This window comes from Notolepis coatsorum (genome assembly GCF_963971535.1).
Source record: "Notolepis coatsorum genome assembly, chromosome: 1".
Classification (NCBI taxonomy): Eukaryota; Metazoa; Chordata; class Actinopteri; order Aulopiformes; family Paralepididae; genus Notolepis; species Notolepis coatsorum.
Genome location: NC_140165.1, coordinates 80,860,135 through 80,879,348, shown reverse-complemented (window position 1 = coordinate 80,879,348; position 19,214 = coordinate 80,860,135). Strand labels below are relative to the sequence as shown.

Genomic DNA, 19,214 nt, shown 5'->3' with positions numbered 1-19,214 from the left:
GGAGTGATAAAAAGAGATATCCAAAATCCCCTCTGTAATAACCTTTGGCTCTAATATGTCAACAAAATGAAACTATAATTTTGAAAATGGCTTTATCCAATGTTCAGATTTCTGTCCTGGAATTATATGCAAATTAGTGCATATTTAAGTAGATAATGCCTCATTTGCATATTTAAACATACAATTTCAGAAAACTTGTAATACAAAACAGTCTTAATATAAGTAATCAACTGGGGAAGTTTCATTGTGATATCTATTAGTTAATTATTTTACCCTATTCACCTGTAGTCTCCCCTTAAATAAAGTTTTCATTCATTCATTCGTTCAACCTTCTGTGTATTGTTGTCGCAGTGAAAGGGTTAACCGCTTGGTAGTAGTGTGGCAGTGAAAGGGTTAACCGTTTGGTAGAGTTATAGTAAAGGGTTAACCTTCTGTAGTGTGGCGGTGAACGGGTTAACCTGCTGTTTTGTGTCGCAGTAAAGGCCCCCTTTCTATTCACCGGTATCAAGGACATGGGACTGTGCCATATTTGGGCATGTCGGTGGGGGGCGGGGCCAAGTCATGCGGCTCCCTTGTTGATATTGGGAGGAGCGCGCGCTTGGCGCTCCCACACACCGAAACCTAAAAAAAGCACGCGCGCATAGTTAATGAGACGGAGAGAGAGAGGAGAAGAGGAAAGAAGTTAGAACTACTAGAAGTGACACGTTTTTACTGGTGACACGTTTTTAAACCACCGTTTTAACAGGTACGTCTGCTATTCGGTTACATATTTAAATGAAAGAGATGTGTGTTTTTCCCTGTGGATTTCTTCGAGAAATGGACAGAAAGCTGGAAGGCCACACGGCTCAGGTGAGTGTTTTTGTTGTAATGTGATTTCCTGCTTGGAGAATGTTGCCCTCCCTTCTCCTTCTCTCCCGGTTGGTAAACGAAGGGCGTGTCGTCACGTGCCGTCATGCTTGTCAAGAAAGTCAAACGTTTTCCTTCCCTTTTGTACTAATAATAATGAACTTGACTTGTATAGCACCTTTCATACAAGAACTGCAACCCAATCCCAAAGTGCTTCACAGCAGTAAATAGACATAACCATAGGGTGACATACAGAATAAAAGTAGTGCAATAAAATAGCTATCATTTACAGCACAATAATCACCTATGAATTGAAAATGGGGGACCCTGATGTAAACAAGACAAACGTCTTTCTCTGGTCTGCATCCCCGTAACAATTGTGTGTATTGAGCCGTACTGTATTGTACCCATTCTGCAATCTGTTAAATAAAGTTTTCATTCATTCATTCACCTTTTAGCATAATATCTTAACGGTACTCAAGAACCACTGTTCGGTACGTACCTCGGTTTTGAAGTCACGGTTCGGTACGGGTTTTCGGTACAGTGGGGGAAAGTTTCGCTTTCCATGTTCCACTCCGGGGTGATGTAGTGTGCAGTAACTAATTGTACTTGTAGGGCTGTCAACGAATATTCTATATTGAAATTAATAATCGACTTGTTAAAAAAACATTTTATATTAGATTGTGGGGAAAAAACAGCCCCCGGTGGGCGGTCGTTAGTGGTTAACATACCGTTGTATTCGTTCGGTACACAGCCGTACTGAACCTTAGGTCCAGTACTGAAACGGTTCAGTACGGATATGTGTACCTTTACACCCCTATAAGATATACATAATGTACTTTATCAGCTCAAATGTTTTTGACACTGCATACTAGTATATTTATTAGCCTATAATGCAGACAAATGTTTCACTGTTGCCACCCTTTCTTAATCAAGTGTGGCAGCATTCAAAGTGAAGTTAAGGGGCACTTCACCAAAAACAATACTGCATTCACTTTTGACATAATCTCTCACACAACTCTAAACAGTTTTGCACACATTAATTTAGTTTAACAGTTATTAAGAGAGTAAATGAGTTTGAATATGGCCACCAGCGATGTCAGGTGCTGTGTTAATTACAGCTCAATGAAATGGTAAAGTAGATTTTATTAGATTCAAATTCTTTATCATTATACAGCACAAGTACAGTACAACAAAGTTTGGCATCCAACCAGAGTGCAAATCTAACAGTAAAGTGCAATAGTAATATACAATGTACAGGTGATTATACTGGATATAGCATGTATAAATTAGTACTACTGAGTAATAGTGCTGATCAGATGTACAGAGTTGTTGTATTAGTATACAGTGATATAGGTAATAAATATACTATGGTAGTAAGTCATACTGGCCAGCGGTATAACTAGTAAGAGTAGGTAAGGGATATACAGATATAGATATAGTATCTACAGATACAGTAAAAAGTATTATAGACAGTAGATGATTGTAGATTGTACTTTATTGTCATTATATTTGCATACTGCGAGGTATATGCAGGTATACAGACATGTGTGTATAAATATATATACAGTGAGTAAATATATACAGCATTATTGTACATGGCTAGATGTGGATAAATACAAAAATGTATATACGTTAGCAAGTACATTAGCAAGTGTGGCAGCATTTTCAAAGTGAAGGGGCACTATAAAACTGTTTTGCAGTTCCTGACGGGCAGACCCCAGGTGGTAAGAGCCGGCAACTGCACCTCCTCATCCATCACGCTCAACATAGGGGCCCCCCAGGGCTGTGTTCTGAGCCCCCTCCTCTACTCCCTGTACACACATGACTGCGTAGCACAGCGGAACAACAACACCATCATCAAATTTGCTGATGACACAGTAGTGGTGGGCCTGATCTCTGCCAACGACGAAAGGGCCTACCTGGAAGAGGTAGAGAACCTGTCACAGTGGTGTCAGGAGAACTGCCTCTCCCTGAACATCAGCAAAACAAAAGAGATGATTGTGGACTTCAGGAGGTCGGGGGTCAAGGACTACAGCCCCCTCAGCATCGACGGGGCACCGGTTGAGAGAGTGAACAGTTTCAAGTACCTCGGAGCCCACATATCCGAGGACTTGACATGGACCACACACATTGACAGTGTTGTGAAGAAGGCACGACAACGCCTCTACTTCCTCAGGCGCCTAAGGAAGTTCCAAGTCAGTCAGAAGATCCTTAGGAACTTCTACTCATGTACAATAGAGAGCATCCTGACCGGCAACATCACCTCCTGGTTTGGGAATAGCACTGCACAAGACCGTAGCAGACTACAAAGAGTGACACGTTCAGCCGAACGCACAATTGGAGGGGGGCTTCCCACCCTCCAGAACATTTACAACAAGCGGTGCAAGGGGAAGGCTAAGAGAATTATTAAGGACTCGAGCCACCCGAACAACTGCCTCTTTGAACTGCTGCGGTCAGGCAAGCGATACCGGAGTCTTAAGGCGAGCACAGAAAGACTCAGAAGAAGCTTCTATCCCCAGGCCATCAGGCTGCTAAACGAACAATAATCACTATGCAACAACCATCAAATGCACACAGCACACACACCCACACGCACACACTCACTCAAACAAACAACACACTGCAGCACCCACTCTCCACACTTTAGATCACACAAACACACTTACACTTTATATTTATTGATAAAGGATTTGCACTACAACTCGTACACCTACTGTGAATTGTACCTAAATTGCACCTCGTCCCATTTCTCCATTTCTGCCTTGCACTATATAGTATTGTATATTAGTACACTGCACAGTATTGTATATTGTATGGTAACTACGTCTATTCTGCATCGAACATTGTACATATGTCTAAACTGAACACTGTGACCTCATTTTTTTTACTTCTAATTTTACTATGTTATTTTATTTCATACTTATCTTGTCTTGCACAGTCTCTGGAGCGCAACAGTAAGAAGCATTTTGTATAAAAGTATTCTGTACTTCTGTATGACAACTATTAAAGAAACTTGAAACTTGAACTTGAAACTTGCACACATTCATTTAAAGTTTGACAGTTATTGAGAGTAAATTAGTTTGAACATGGCCACCAGTCTGTCATCGGGGGCATTGAACAGCTCAATGAAATGATAAGGTAGCAGTCCCTATAAGACAAGGTAATGGTATTGCTATATTTTCATCTACATAATTTCATGGTGCTGTAATTAACACAACACAAGGATTCAGTGTATGTCTTGATGACATCACTGGTGGCCATATTCAAACTAATTTACTCTCAATAACTGTCAAACTAAATGAATGCGCAAAACAGTTTTTGGATGTGTGTGAGATTATGTGTAAAATAAATCAGCATTGTTCTTTTGTGAAGTGCCCCTTTAGACATATACCTGCCAACACAGCTGTGGGAGAGTTTACATTAGGACCAGTTTGTCCACTTTGTCAAAAATAACAATCATGTTTAAAATTAAACTAAACTCCAGAATTGTTGGCAGTTGTGGTCATACCAAGTTACGACACTTAAATAATCGACTTCAATAATCAAATGAATTAAAACAACCCTTTATTTTCACTGAACTACTTCTCAATGTCCTTCTCAATTACTTCATAGTGTATAGGATGAGTAACTTGTAATTTGTTTATTGGGATGCACCAATAACTTTTTTCCCGCAGATACCGTTCGCTGTTTTCGCAATCGGTGACTAGAAAGCATTATTGGTAGGGATGCACCGAATGGGAAATTCTTGGCCGAAACCGATACCGAAAATAGGAAACAGTTGGCCGAATGCCGAAAGGCCGCAAATGATTCATAGAATAGATTTTTTTTACCAATGTTGTTCAGCTACCTGATTATGGAAAAATATATGATTATGGCAAAACTTAACTTAAATAATAAATAATCACTATTATGGGTCCATAAAACATTTATTCAGCACTTCTGAATGCATACAGTACATTAATTCCAAGTCAAGTGCATTTTCTTTTCTTTGTAGGATAACCACAACAAGTGCATTCAGAACAAAGGCAATGTGCTTTAAAACTGCATAAAGATCTGCACACATGAGAGGGAGAATAGCTTATAGCAGACTTAATGATGTTACTGTAGTGGCTACAGTAAGCATTTTATATAAAAGTACTCTGTATTTTTGTATGACAACTAATAAAGAAACTTGAACTACTGTCATAATTCACGGCGTTCTAGCCTACATGGAAGGACTGTTGTATTTACTACATCTCCCGTGACTATTAGCGGGGGATGACGTAGCTTTAAGAGAGACGATTGAAAGATGACCGGAAGCCTTGTTGGCGAGCTTAACGCTAACGTTAATCAAAAAGGTTTTTAACCGCGACGGGCATATAGTAATGGTGAGGATATAAAGCATGTTAAAGACGCATTTATTGGACGCGTTGCGCGCAGAGTTTACATAGAAACAGCGCGACTCCCGAGCAGGGCTGGGCGATATGGCCTCTAAATGATATTGCGATATTTTTTGGCCATATCGCGATATTTTGACATTTCCTCTAAAGCACTTAAAAATGCTTGATTTAACCCTTTGATGCATACAGTCACGCCAATATGATGATTATAATAAGTCCCTGCAACATATGTTTGCATTATTAAACCATGAAGATGCTTTAAAAAATAATTTAATGAAAATGTACTAAGAGTAGTCTACTGACACACTAATAAAAAAAATTATTTACATCTAAGACCATTTGTTGTGAAGGATCAGATTAAACCGAATATATATATTTATTTATATATATATATTTAAATAGTGTTTGTATATCGTTTGATATCCCCTGTATATTCCTTGTACAATATGCACTGAATATCCCTTTAGTCTACTAAACAGCCCATAATAGTTTCATTCTACCATTGGACGAGAACCTGGCGCCAGGTTGCCATACCCCTAGGTTCAAGTTCAATCGTGCCGCCCAACATGTCGTGGCAAGCCCCGGTTCCGCGTAGGAATACGTCTGGCGAAATACGAATGGTACTATTTGTTCATAGCGCATATATATATGGCGCAAGTAAAGTAGAACTTTCTTTTAGTCCAGTTCTTTACCCTCCAACAGAGTGACAGACGCGAAGCCTCACCCACGACGCACGTGTGGTGTAGTAAGGCCTACTTGGCCTCAGAATAGGCATTGAGATATCGTGTGGATTAATAGTTGAATAGTCATAGTTTGGCACTATACCGTCGAGTTGGACGTATTCTATTAAGCTAATAATAGTCTATTTATGTATGGTGCATCGTTCGGTTAGAGTTATAAAGTTATCAGTACCCCCATCGTTCCTGACGTTATCTGGACGCTTAACCAGGCTGGGCAGACCCCTAGTGGTGCTTGCATCCGAGGAGCTCCGGGCCAGGGCGACTGGACCTGTATATTGGATTACTCTACCCGGACGACGGCGAGCCTTCCACGGCTTGGATTATGCTTTGGGTGCTTTGATTATTCCATGGATAACGGCCAACACTGCGGAGTGTTGGAACTACCCCCCGGAGAGGACTCCAGGTGAGACGGCGCTCTACACCAGTGAGGTCGCCTCACGTCTCTCCATTGTGGACCGGCAGCTACCGTCCACCAGAGGGTCCAGCTGTATTCGTCTGCGGACCGAGGTTCTGTGGGCACCGTGTTCAAGACTTTGAATTCTCCCAAGAAATTGTCGGCCAGATGGGATACCGCCAGCGGCTTCTCTAACCCCCCCCTCCTACTGTCTTACAACCAGCGGGACCCCCCCCCCTCCTTAGTGTATCCAGCTATAATCATTTAAGTACCATCGCTATAGTTCCTAAATATCCAGGTTGTATACTTACTCCCTGCGTAACCAGAGATTGGACATTCAATGTTGATTTACCTACGAATACTCATTTCAAATCATAAGTGTAAACAAGTGAACGTTGTATATACCTTTTGCTATATTAAATATTCGATTTGTACATTTGTGTGGACTTCGTTTCATCAGGTGGGAAAGTGTTAATCATATTTATATCATGTACTGGATGGCCAGAAGTTAAAGTACAAGAGGTAGTGGTATTAAATACCATATCTAACAATACAGTCAGGGAATTGTACCCCTCAGTTACACCATTTATATAAAAACTCTTGGGTGCCTTTTTTTTGCACAGTACTGTTTTCTATCCACTTTAGCCAAACACACAAACACACACACACACACACACACACACACACACACACACACATATATGTATATATATATATACACACACTACTGTGAGAAAATAATAATCACACACAAAGGGATAATGGCTTATAGCAGACTTAATGATTTTAGAATATTTCAGATAATGAAATTAAATGTTTATATCATCAACTATCCAGTTAGTATTTATACTGTCTGTAACGTTTGGCTACTTTAAATCATTGAATGTAGAGAGAGAGCGAGAGAGAGAGAGGGGGCGAGAACGAACGAGAGAGCCAGCCCCCCCCCCCCCCCCCCTCAGGTTTTGTTCTAGGTTTGCGTTTTGATCGTCTAAGCTGCCGTAGGTGATAATAATTTAATAATAATTTAAGAATTCTCGAATGTAAACAGGAAGAGTCTAACACACGGAGATGGAAAGTGGATGATATACAGAAACGAATAACCAATAAATATGAAGTTATGTTTAAACTTCTGTTGTCAAGCGTTGTCAATATAACCCACCCCCTTTCCTCACGAATGTGTTGTGGAGTCCGCTTTGACCGATTTTCCGCCATCCCTGCTACACTCGGGACCAGTACACTAACGTTAGCCTATAGCTCCGCCGTAGCTACACTCGGGACCACTACACCAACGTTAGCCTATAGCTCCGCCGTCCCTGCTACACTCGGGACCAGTACACTAACGTTAGCTTATAGCTCCGCCGTAGCTACACTCGGGACCAGTACACTAACGTTAGCCTATAGCTCCGCCGTAGCTTCACTCGGGACCAGTACACTAACGTTAGCCTATAGCTCCGCCGTAGCTACACTCGGGACCACTACACTAACGTTAGCCTATAGCTCCGCCGTAGCTACACTCGGGACCACTACACTAACGTTAGCCTATAGCTCCGCCGTAGCTACACTCGGGACCAGTACACTAACGTTAGCCTATAGCTCTGCCGTAGCTACACTCGGGACCACTACACTAACGTTAGCCTATAGCTCCGCCGTAGCTACACTCGGGACCACTACACTAACGTTAGCCTATAGCTCCGCCGTCCCTTCTTGAGGAAAGCACTGCAAGTGTCTCTCGGCCGCAGGCGGCGCCATATAAACTAATACTCGATGTTCGCAATATAGTACAGTACTACATCTCGGGTAGAACAATCCGCGATACATCGAGTATACTCGATATATCGCCCACCCCTACTCCCAAGTCCCAAGAGGAGTTATCACAGGCTGCAGAACGCAGGACTGAAGAGCTCACGTTGCGCATGTAATGACTGAAGCCGCGTTTTGATGACAACAACACGCGTTAGGTTACATGTTGTTTCTGTTCTTTGACATTCAGTGATATATTTTCGGTGAAAAAACTCTTTTGGCCGAAAGCCGAAAGGCCGAATATTCGGTGCATCCCAAATTATTGGAATTGCCCCGATCTCATATTTATACTTAATATATGCCGATAACAATCCAGCGGCCGATCGTTTATGGCATCCATATTTGTTTCATTTGCAAACTGGCTACAAATACACCTCTGTCACTTAACCCTTTCACTACCACGCTACCGGTTGTGGTGTGGTAGTGAAAGGGTTAACCTTCTGTATTGTAGCAGTGAAAGGGTTAACCCTTTGGTGGTAGTGAAAGAGTTAATCTCTTTGTCCTCTCTCCTACAGCCATAGACCTCTGATATATCAGGACCATTAACCTACAGCCATAGACCTCTGATATCAGGACCATTAACCTACAGCCATAGACCTCTGATATCAGGACCATTAACCTACAGCCATAGACCTCTGATATCAGGACCATTAACCTACAGCCATAGACTTCTGATATCAGAACCATTAACCTACAGCCATAGACCTCTGATATCAGGACCATTAACCTACAGCCATAGACCTCTGATATATCAGGACCATTAACCTACAGCCATAGACCTCTGATATATCAGGACCATTAACCTACAGCCATAGACCTCTGATATCACGACCATTAACGTTAGGTTATGACTATAACCAAGTTCTGTTAGTATGGTGACGCTCGGCGTCACTCTGCACTGTCCTCGCACACGTGCACGCGCACTGAATAAAGACCACAATGTACCTTTAATCCCAATATTTGTCTGACCACACCCCTATCAGCTTACCCATATAAGCAGGGGTGGGGCCACCCACTCGCCTCCTTCCCAAGCTTTCACCACAAGGCGAGATCAAGGGCTGCAGCGGCGTCGGACGCTGAGCGTCACCATACTAACAGAACTTGGTTATAGTCATAACCTAACGTTCTGTATCGTATGGCTCTCGCTCGGCGTCACTCTCTGCACAAGGGAGGCCGAGCGAGAGCCATCGGCCGACAAATACACCCCGCTGAAAGCCCCCCACAACCATCAGAACAGGGAGGGCCGAGCCCCCCCGACCCCCCCCTAATGGAGGGCACCCCCCCTATTGGGGCTTCACGGGAGGGCGACGGACCCGACCGTGCGAAGAGGCACTCAAGCAACTCAACGCACAGGGTGAGCAGACCGTGGCTTGACCCCACGACTACACACACGCACAACCCGCATGCCACCCGGGAACGAACGGAGGGAACAACCTCGTTACTGCCCCCAGAATCACGGGGTCAAGGGCAAACCCAACCCCGTGGCAAGGCCGTAGCAGCGGAGCGCGAAGGAAGACCCAGACCCACCAAAGGGACTGGACCCCCTGCCAGCATCAAGACCCCACCAGGTGGGCACTTAGTGACCCCGCCCCCCACATCGCCAGCGTATTCGGACAAAGGCCCCTCAGCCGAGCGGGCCCTGTCCCCCCAATAGTACACCGTCTGGCACACTGACCCTGCAGAACAGGCAGTCAGCATGGCCGTAAGCACACAAAAAAGGTTAACCAACGGAAGCAGGCAGCGCACCGGGGAAAAACCAGGCAACAGGCTGTTAACCCTAGCCTGGAGACTGCGGACGAGACAGGCGCCAGAGGGGACAGCTGAACACAGCCGCCCCGGCGGAAGGGGCGTAAGCTGGCGTTGTTGCATGACCAAGCCTCCATTTAAAAAGCCCCCACCCAGAGGGGTTGAGGCAGAGAAGGCTGACACGATTGGCAGACGTCATGAACGTGCAGGGGCACCCTCAACCGGTGAACCCGGGAGTTGACACTGCTCCAACACACCAGGGAATCAACCACCTTGGTGTTACCCAATGCGGTGGTTGTTCCTATAACCCCTCAAGAAAAAAACTCAAACACACCTGCGTATACACCGGCTATACCGCAGTACAAGTGTTTCAGTTTTCAAAAAAGGGTTAACCCAGGCCTACGGGTCGACGAAACATGACTTCGGACCGGGCCCGGCGATACGGGAAGCACAGAGTCACCAGAGGAGGTCAAAGACCACCCCAACAGGCTCCTCTTCGCCATGCGTGAGAGAGGAGCGAAAAAGAATGGAGAATCAGCCCCAAGCACACCGTACTTGGTATTCCCAGGCGGTCTCCCAACCAAGTACTAACCAGGACCAACCTGTGTAGCGGCCGAGATCTGACGAGATCGAGCGTGTACAGGTTGGCATGGCCGTAAGCCATTACGACAGTGCTGAGTAAAAAATGTACCCAACCAGGGTCTCCATAGCGCTTAACCCTGTGACACCCGGACCGACCTGGCATTTTTCCCCCTGAAAAAAGCCCAAGTCCCTCAGGGTACCAGAACAGCAGATCTGCATCCCCGGCGGACAACGGGTTCAACTGATCCGGACCAGCGTGACCAGAACCAGTCCCGTGCCCTAACCACGCCGACATGCCTACTCCAGGAGAAGGGGCAGATATGCGTGTTGATCTTAAACATGAAAAGAAGGCGCCACCCAGACGTTCGGGCGAACCGCGCCCGGTGGCCCACCCCCAGGGCGTGAGACCCCTCTACATATGTTCAGATCCATTCCGTCATCATCCCCCAGATATGAACGAGAATCTGTCGATAACCAAACCAGGTCGTCGGATTTGGTCGTCGGAAGAGGAAAAACCTCCATCCCAGTTGCTTTATAAAAACGCCGTTTTAACCTCAAGCAACCAAGGCGTGCCAGTCAGTCGCCTGTTTACAGAACACCCCGAGCTAGCACTATACGTGCGTCGGGACACACCCACATCAATGAACAGGCTATTTAGACCCGTCATTGAATCCCCAAGGTGCCCAGGGGAACGACAAGAGGGGTGTGATACTTCCTAACTCCAACTCTTTTTAGTAGAAAAGAAGGAAGCACCAACAGTATGTATCCCAGTCTACACAGCCGGGGGTACATTTTTTTTAAATTTTTACATCCCACCACCCTCCCATAGGAAGGAGACGGGAATCCCCAGAGAGACTTCCCACGCGAGCTGTACAGATTGAAAAGAATATATTGCACCTTGAGCCATGTAAAAAATTGGTTTTAGGGCTCTCCGGGGAGGAGGCACTGAACCCATACACACTCAATAATCGAATTTAATCAAATACATACACAATAGAGTAGGACTCCTTCTAGAGGGTCCACTCACCTTGACAATCTGAGGAGGAGGCTCTGTACTCTGAAGGAGGCTCCCTCCTCACGGAAGGAGTCCCAACTCACAGAAGGCCCGAATAGGAGCTTGGTGAGGAGGAGCCCTGACCACCCCCCGAAACGGATCCATCACATGGACCTGAACAGCACACGGAAGTCCTACCAACAGAGACGCGCACGGTGACGTACTCTATGGCGGGGGAATTTCTGCGGTGCACACGCCCAATATTCCAGGCCGTGGGACCAGGAAACTCCCTCACGCCGTTTTTCATAATGAGAGAATACATAATTCTCGATTAGTATCGGCCACAGGCCTTGCTAAGCACACACGAAAGCGACCAAACAATTTTTCTTTTAGGAAAATAAAGTTTCTCCAGCTGTTTTAGCACAACCTCAGCAATCAAGCTAAGGGTTACATCGTATCCCTACCACACAGTGACACAATGTAGTGCAACAACATGTCTGAAAGGAGGATGAAGAAGTCCCCAGGGAACCGGGGGGAAACACAATCCTCCTACTTTACCCTTAATACGGCCAGTTAAAACAGGAAAACCTGTTAATATGTGAACACACTGTTCATTGTCATTACAGGCTGAGAAAAGAATCATTCTTTACTCATTTGTCACTAAGCATAGCTTTATAGGTTAGTTAACCCCCTTAGTTGTGAGTACACGGTACATATAAACACACATGATTAGGGATGCCCCGATCGATCGGCCACCGATCGTTATCGGCCGATACTCAGTATAAATATGCAATCTGTGAATTCCGATAATGAGTCATATTCGCCGATAGCGGAAACCGATCAAGCGAAGCTCTCACTCGCTGTCTGTCTCAGACACACAGGACCTGCAAACTGTCGCTGCTCCTCCTCCCTAGCCCCGCCCGCCCCGTGTAGAGTTTGTAAACACTGAGGACTGAGAGGAGGCTCCCCTGCTCGAGTCTGTAGTGCATTCGACCTGAGCTAACGTTAGCTACCTAGCTATCGTTACTGTTTAAACAAAATTACCCAGTCAACTATTCACGTTTAGTAGGCATTGTCTAACGGTATTTAGCCGGCTAGCTACCGATAGCTCCTGATATCAACAAATGATCCAGAAAGTCTAGTAGTCCATGTTCATACCTCCGTTAGCTTGCGTTAGCTTGCGTTAGCTGACGTTAGTTTACTGTTCAAAATGAAATGTCCCATTGAACTAAAGTTCTGTCTTAACGTCATCTAGCCGGCTAGCAGTAGCTACAGATAGCTCTTGATATCAATGTCTTATAACATTGATTTAATGCGTATTCGAGCTGAGGGCTTGCTGAATGTGAAATGACCAAAGAACCATAACGTTACCAATAGGGTCCCGCTGCAGCGCCGGAGAATCCTTTTTGGAGCTGGAGGCTACTAGAGTACACACAGACAGTGGAGCTGTTTGCAGATAGCGAGCATTTTGACTTAAACGTGGTGGCGATGTCTCGCAGATAATACAAGTACAAGTCTAATTATATAATATATATATTTTATAAAAAAAAAAAAAAAAAAAAAACTTTTTATATCAAATAATTTTTAATTTCTTTTTAATCAAAAACAATCGGTATCGGATCGGTATCGGCCGATATGGCTCACGACGATCGGTGATCGGTATCGGTGGCAAAAAACGTGATCGGGGCATCCCTACACATGATGTTTCTCAACACAACAAACCAGATCATTTTCACATCTGTAACAACAACCCGATTTGCATGGAGAAGCTAAATACCAGTGACAAGACAATTCACACATAACTCGCGTCGTATCCTAAATGTAGTGCAGCAACACTCGTTTTGGAAAACACCGTTATTTACAAAACATTTAGAAGGGAAAGCCAGAAGAAGTGTACAAGGTCTGGCCAAACCTTGCCTACTCGGAGCGTAGATCAAGCGAAGTGCAGTCTCAAGGCACCGTAGTAAACACAGCCGTACTGTGTTGTCGATCTGGGCAGCGTCGCCGCTCCATCCTGTCGCTACGGTCCCCCTTGTTGACGCAGTCCTTGCCGTCCTGGCCCAGGGCAGGTTCGACGAACATCCTCTGTCAAAGATGACGTCGTAGTCAAGAGTGTTTAAAACATGTTATAATCAAAGCACGTTCAACAGAGTAGCATTAAGCTAACGGCCGCTCTAACCGTCGGTCGCTACCGCCCCTGCCCGCGAGACGCCGAGCGAACAGCGCACGCGACCAGAGGGGAGACTTCGAAGTTGCCTCGGCCGATAGCAGCAATCTAACGTTTCCTAGCCTAGTGATCACAGCAGGCTAGCGCCGCAGCTAACAGCTGACTGGCTAACAGTAGGCCACCACTAGCACGTAAGCTAAGCAGCTATCACCTGAACTTGTACACAATGATATAACACTCACTCAGACAGGCCGCCGTTCTGAAACCCTCCTCACTTTTTAAGAGAAAAGAGAAACAAGATGTTAACACAGTTTTACAACGGTGATTTTACCAACACCCGACGGAGCCAGCACAATACCCAAATGGCCTGTAGCTGACTTGAACACAGATCTTCCGCTACCGAACATCTATGCCCATATTTCCTCGTGAGGAATACTCTCATTTGGATATGAAAGATGGGGCTCACTCGTCCAGAAAACACAGGGATCACCAGTGTTAATGGTCGTGGCCCACTAGTTAAACTATAATGGGCTTCAGACCAAGGTCTTCTGTCGCCTAAGAGGCTGAACAAAGGACCCTAGTCTGGGGCCGGTTTTCATAAACATTGTCAACTAGCCCCCATAGCACTAACAGACAAGTCAGACAAATATTGGGATTAAAGGTACATTGTGGTCTTTATTCAGTGCGAGGACAGTGCAGAGAGTGACGCCGAGCGAGAGCCATACGATACAGAACCTACAGCCATAGACCTCTGATATCAGGACCATTAACCTACAGCCATAGACCCCTGATATCAGGACCATTAACCTGCAGCCATAGAAACAGTTTCTGACATGTGCAACTAAGGGCTGTTTCTGGGTCAGTTTGTTCGATATACAGGAGGAATGACGACCCTTCTCAAGGAAATGCATACACATACACTTACCCACACACACACACACTTACCCACACACACACATACAATTGTTGCCTCAATCATAGGGGTGTGGACATTTCTCGATTCAAGATGCATCGCGACGTGGACGATTCTGCATCGATGTAGTGACGGAACATAATCGATTATTAAAATAAATAAAAAAATGTAACTCTTGCTAGCTTTTATGTTCTTTTACAATGTAGCGCTTTGAGATTTGCTCCACAACTATAAAGCGCCCTACAAATCAAACATATTATTATTATTGTATTATTAAAGCTAGTGCTCTGGTCATGCATCCACTCAACTCATAGAAAATACAGCATCAGGCTATTCTAAAAGTATTGATACTGATACGAATAAAAAGAGTATTGAACCGTTTTTAACAGCTTTTAGTATCTGTATCATGCAACACTAGTAAAGACATTTATTTTGACATTCTGATTTAAGAACTTTCTAAATAAAAGTTAATTTATATCACTGCTTGTATTAATTCCTGAAAAAGTAGCCATGTGCAAAATATAGATTATAAAATTGAGGATGTAATATATTATTGAGCTGCATTGAGATGCATCATAGAATCTAATCGAATCGTGGACAGCTGAATTGTAATCTAATCGTGAGGTTAGTGAAGATTCACAGCTCTACTCTACCTCTCTACCTCTACTCTATAAAGGATTATCTTATCTTAGGTCTCTCTCTCTCTCTCTCTGTCTGTCTGTCTGTCTGTCTGTCTGTCTGTCTGTCTGTCTGTCTGTCTGTCTGTCTGTCTATCTCTGTTCTTTCTGTGTCTCTTTCTGTCGGTCTTTCTCTCTCTGTCCCTCTTCCTTTCTCACCCTCTGTCTGTGTGTGTGTCTGCCTGTCTATCTCTCTGCCCTCTGTCTGTGTGTCTGTCTGTCTATCGCTGTCATCTCTGTGTGTGTCTCTCTCTGTCCTTTCTATGTCTGTCTTTCTCTTTCTGCCCCTCTCCTCTGTCCCTTTTTTTCTCTCTCTCTCTCTCTCTCTCTCTCTCTCTCTCTCTCTCTCTCTCTCTCTCTCTCTCTCCTTTCTATTTCTCTTTCTGCCCCTCTCCTCTGTCCCTTTTCCCCTGTCTCTTTCTCCCTCCTGTGTGTGTGTGTGTGTGGTCTCTCTGTCTCCCTCCTTCTCTGTGTGTGTGTCTCTCTCTGTCTCCATCCCATGGTGGTGAATCAGTGTAATTGGACTCATGTGCTCCTAATGTGACTGTTGATCCACATTACTTGTAGTAGTATTTGTAGTATTGACAGGAATATTTAGGAAAGTAGATTTAGGACCACTTCTGTAAAGAAAGACTTTGCAAATAAACCATTTGGATATCTTTACTTTGCACTGGAGCGGCTGTGGACATTGCTTTCCTTTATCAATGGACGTACTACTCACGAATTTGACCAGTGGAGTGGATCGTCGGCCCTCACACTTAGCACAATGAATGGAAGCGGACATGTACGGGTAGCCTTCGGGAGAGGTGTTAGTTGGACAATGCGTAGGCTACCCATACAATCGTACATGTCCGCTTCCATTCATTGTGCTAAGCTAGGCTAACATGCAGCCATAGCGCATGTTAGGGAAGAGGGAAAACATCTTCAGGCAGAGTTGTTTTGGTTCCGTTACATGGAATCCGTGGAGACACACCTACACACACTTAAGTGTGAAATAGCGGAGAGGCAGCAGCAACTGTAGGTATTTGGCACCAGACAAAAAAAGACCATGTTCTCATGCTAGCCTGGGATCAGATCCCACCAGAACCTTCTCTCCTGTGTTTCCTCTACTCTCTCTACCTCTCAGCCTCGTATAATAGAATAGTTGTAATTTACATTTAGTCATGTAGACATAATCTGAAGCGACTTCCAAATTGTGTACAACAAGCCAGCAAGAGGGATGGCTAAGGGCAAGAGGAATGGCTAAGGGTAAGTGGCTATGGGTAAGATGGATGGCTAAGGGTAAGAGGGGTGGCTAAGGGTCAGTGTTGTTGTTCATCTAGCAGTGCTGAGCGGGATGGCTTCACTTGGAGTGCATCGTAGTATAGAAGACATAGTAGCACAGTGGGTAGTAGAATAGACAGAGTAGCATAGTAGTACATAGTATTATAGAAAACAAGAATGTTTATATATTTTTTAGTTTTGTTTGTTTTTAATTCACGTATTGATTTGAAAAAGAACCAGGACAGAGAATAATAGCCCGCTTCGTTTTGATAAGTGGGTCTCAGGCAGCCGGGAGATGCAGAGCGTAGGGGTCTGGGCCCTGGAGGGGTCTGGAGGGGTCTGGAGGATGTGTAGTTAAGAGACCATTGGCCGTGGGAAGGAGGGTTCCCTTTGTTGCACAGAATGCCAGATGAAGAACCGTGAAGTGGATTGCTGTGGTGATGGGGAGCCAGTGCTGCAATGTGGGCTGACTTCAGTAGGTTGGAGATCAGGTTCTGTACGAGTTGAAGCGCGTTGGTGGAACAAGCCGGTAGACCAGCCAGCTAGCAATGCATAGGGATGGGCATGAGTAATGTTTTCCCAGATGGAGTACTCGCATGAATTACTTGGGTAGTGCTCAAGTAGTGTTTTTTCTTTTAAGCATTAAGGGGTTCCCAAACTTTTTCAGCTCGAGACCCAAAAGAGAAATTTGGTGTTTCCCTGGGACCCAAACTTACAAAATACATCATGAATTGCCATAACATACATTTATAAACTACTGATAAAGAACACAACAAACATACGGTTATCCTATAACCATAGTTATGAGTAGGGCTGCAACAATTAGTCGACATAATTGACGACGTCGATTATAAAAAAAAACGTTGACGAGGAATTGTTGTGTCGTTTAGTCATTAGCACTACCTATCTTTGTGAAAGTGGCTTCTCAGCTCTGGTCCAGCCAGCTGAAGACTTCTTAGCTTAACATAACAGACCGACAGTAAGTTTGGGGGAACTAATGGGATAACTGGGGATGTTGTTTGGTCCTGACAAGAGTCTCAAAGCAACTCTGAGGTCATGCTCAATGTCCAATCTGTTCCTCTGCTCTGTCTTCAGCTGGACCAGAGCTGAGAAGCCACTTCACAAAGATAGGTAGTGCAAAAAAAATATATATATGATAATTCTTTTTATTTTATTTTGTTTTATTTTATTTTTTATATAATTGTTTTTCGATTAGTCGACTAATCGAAAAAAATAATCGACAGATTAGTCGACTACCAAAATAGTCATTAGTTGCAGCCCTAGTTATGAGTATAGCGAGCGCTCTGCGCTCTATGTGGAACATATCCCATAACAGCCTAAATACTGAATACATTTCTCCATGTACATGTACACCCCCATCCGCTCCTCTACATAAGCACGGGTGTGGCCATACGAACAGCTCCTTCCCAAGTCTTTCACCACCAAAGGCGAAGACCACAGGGTCCTCAGTGAGTCCAGCGCAGATCGCTCGCTATACTCATAACTATGGTTATAGGATAACCGTATGTTATATTTCGTTATAGCTTACGCTCTGCGCTCTATGTGGAACACAGGAGCTGAGCAGAGCGGAAGCTCGACAAATGTACCCGCTGAAGCACCCCACAACTAGGGATTCCCCGATCGATCGGCCACAGATCGTTATCGGCCGATAATCAGTATAAATATGCGATCGGTGATCGGTGATAATGCTTTATTTTCACCGATCGTCAAAAAGATGAAAAACATGATCCAATTCTTAGCGGAGATCTCACTCGCTGAGTTCTGTCTCGACACACGGAGCTGCACAACTGCCGCTCCGTCTCCTCCTCCTCCTGCCCCTCCCTTCCCCGTGTAAACAAAGCTCTGGCAATAGTCTGCTCTAACCTAGTGCATGCAACCTCCGTGAGCTAACGTTAGCTACCGTTACTGTTTAAACAGAATGACCCAGTCAACTATTCACTTTTAGTTTAATACATGAGGTGTTACAAAGGGTCAGATTAAACCGAATATATATATTTATTACTTGAGATATATTGTATAATATTTGTATATCGTCTGATATCCCTTGTATATTCTTTGTACATATACACGGAATATCCCTTTACCTAGGTACAAGCCAGACCATAATATTCGTTCTCCTATTGGACAGCGACCCCCTAGGCGCCAACGGCCATACCCCCAATGTCTAGTTCAAAGCCACCGCTAAGACATGTCTCAACATGCCCAGGTTTGCGCAGTAATACGAGACAGAACTGAGGTTGGCACTAGATTATTCACCTTACGTATAAATACGTCGCAGGTGGATACAGCAGTTAGTTAACCCAACAAGTTGAAGCCTTCACCACGAGTCAACGACCAAGTGAAGTGAGCAACTTTGCGTCTAAATAGAGCACTTAGAACCGCGTGCGAATAGGATAGTAAAAGTGTCAGAGCTTAGTGAAATAACGTCAAGTTCGACCTAGTTAATGTGAAGTACCGTGCACAGGAGAATCTACACCGGCGAATACAGAGCCTTTTCCAGCTGGATTATATTGCTTTTGGTACTGTGGCTGCTGGAGCAGAGAACCGTCTACCCCACTGCTGTGGGATCTACCCGTGAGGAGCATCACTCAAGCCCGTCTCTAGGAAGAGGCTGGCTGGCTTTCACCTATGCTGTCGCGCATACTTGGATTATAGCTGCTGCTTTTGTCTGCCGATCGAGGGGAGTATA

At 44.6% G+C, this 19,214-nt stretch overlaps 1 protein-coding gene across 2 annotated transcripts in view; it reads left to right on the top strand.

The window, feature by feature from the left end:
• Positions 1-619: 619 nt before the first annotated feature.
• Positions 620-19,214, top strand: part of sgms2b (sphingomyelin synthase 2b) — a 67,094-nt gene continuing 48,499 nt past the window's right edge. The window contains exon 1 of one of the 2 annotated variants that reach the window (XM_084331743.1): positions 620-745. The gene's annotated coding sequence lies outside the window, so the exon portion shown is untranslated. Of the gene's footprint in view, positions 850-19,214 lie in introns of both variants that reach the window. The other variant, XM_084331744.1, reaches the window with a different exon arrangement.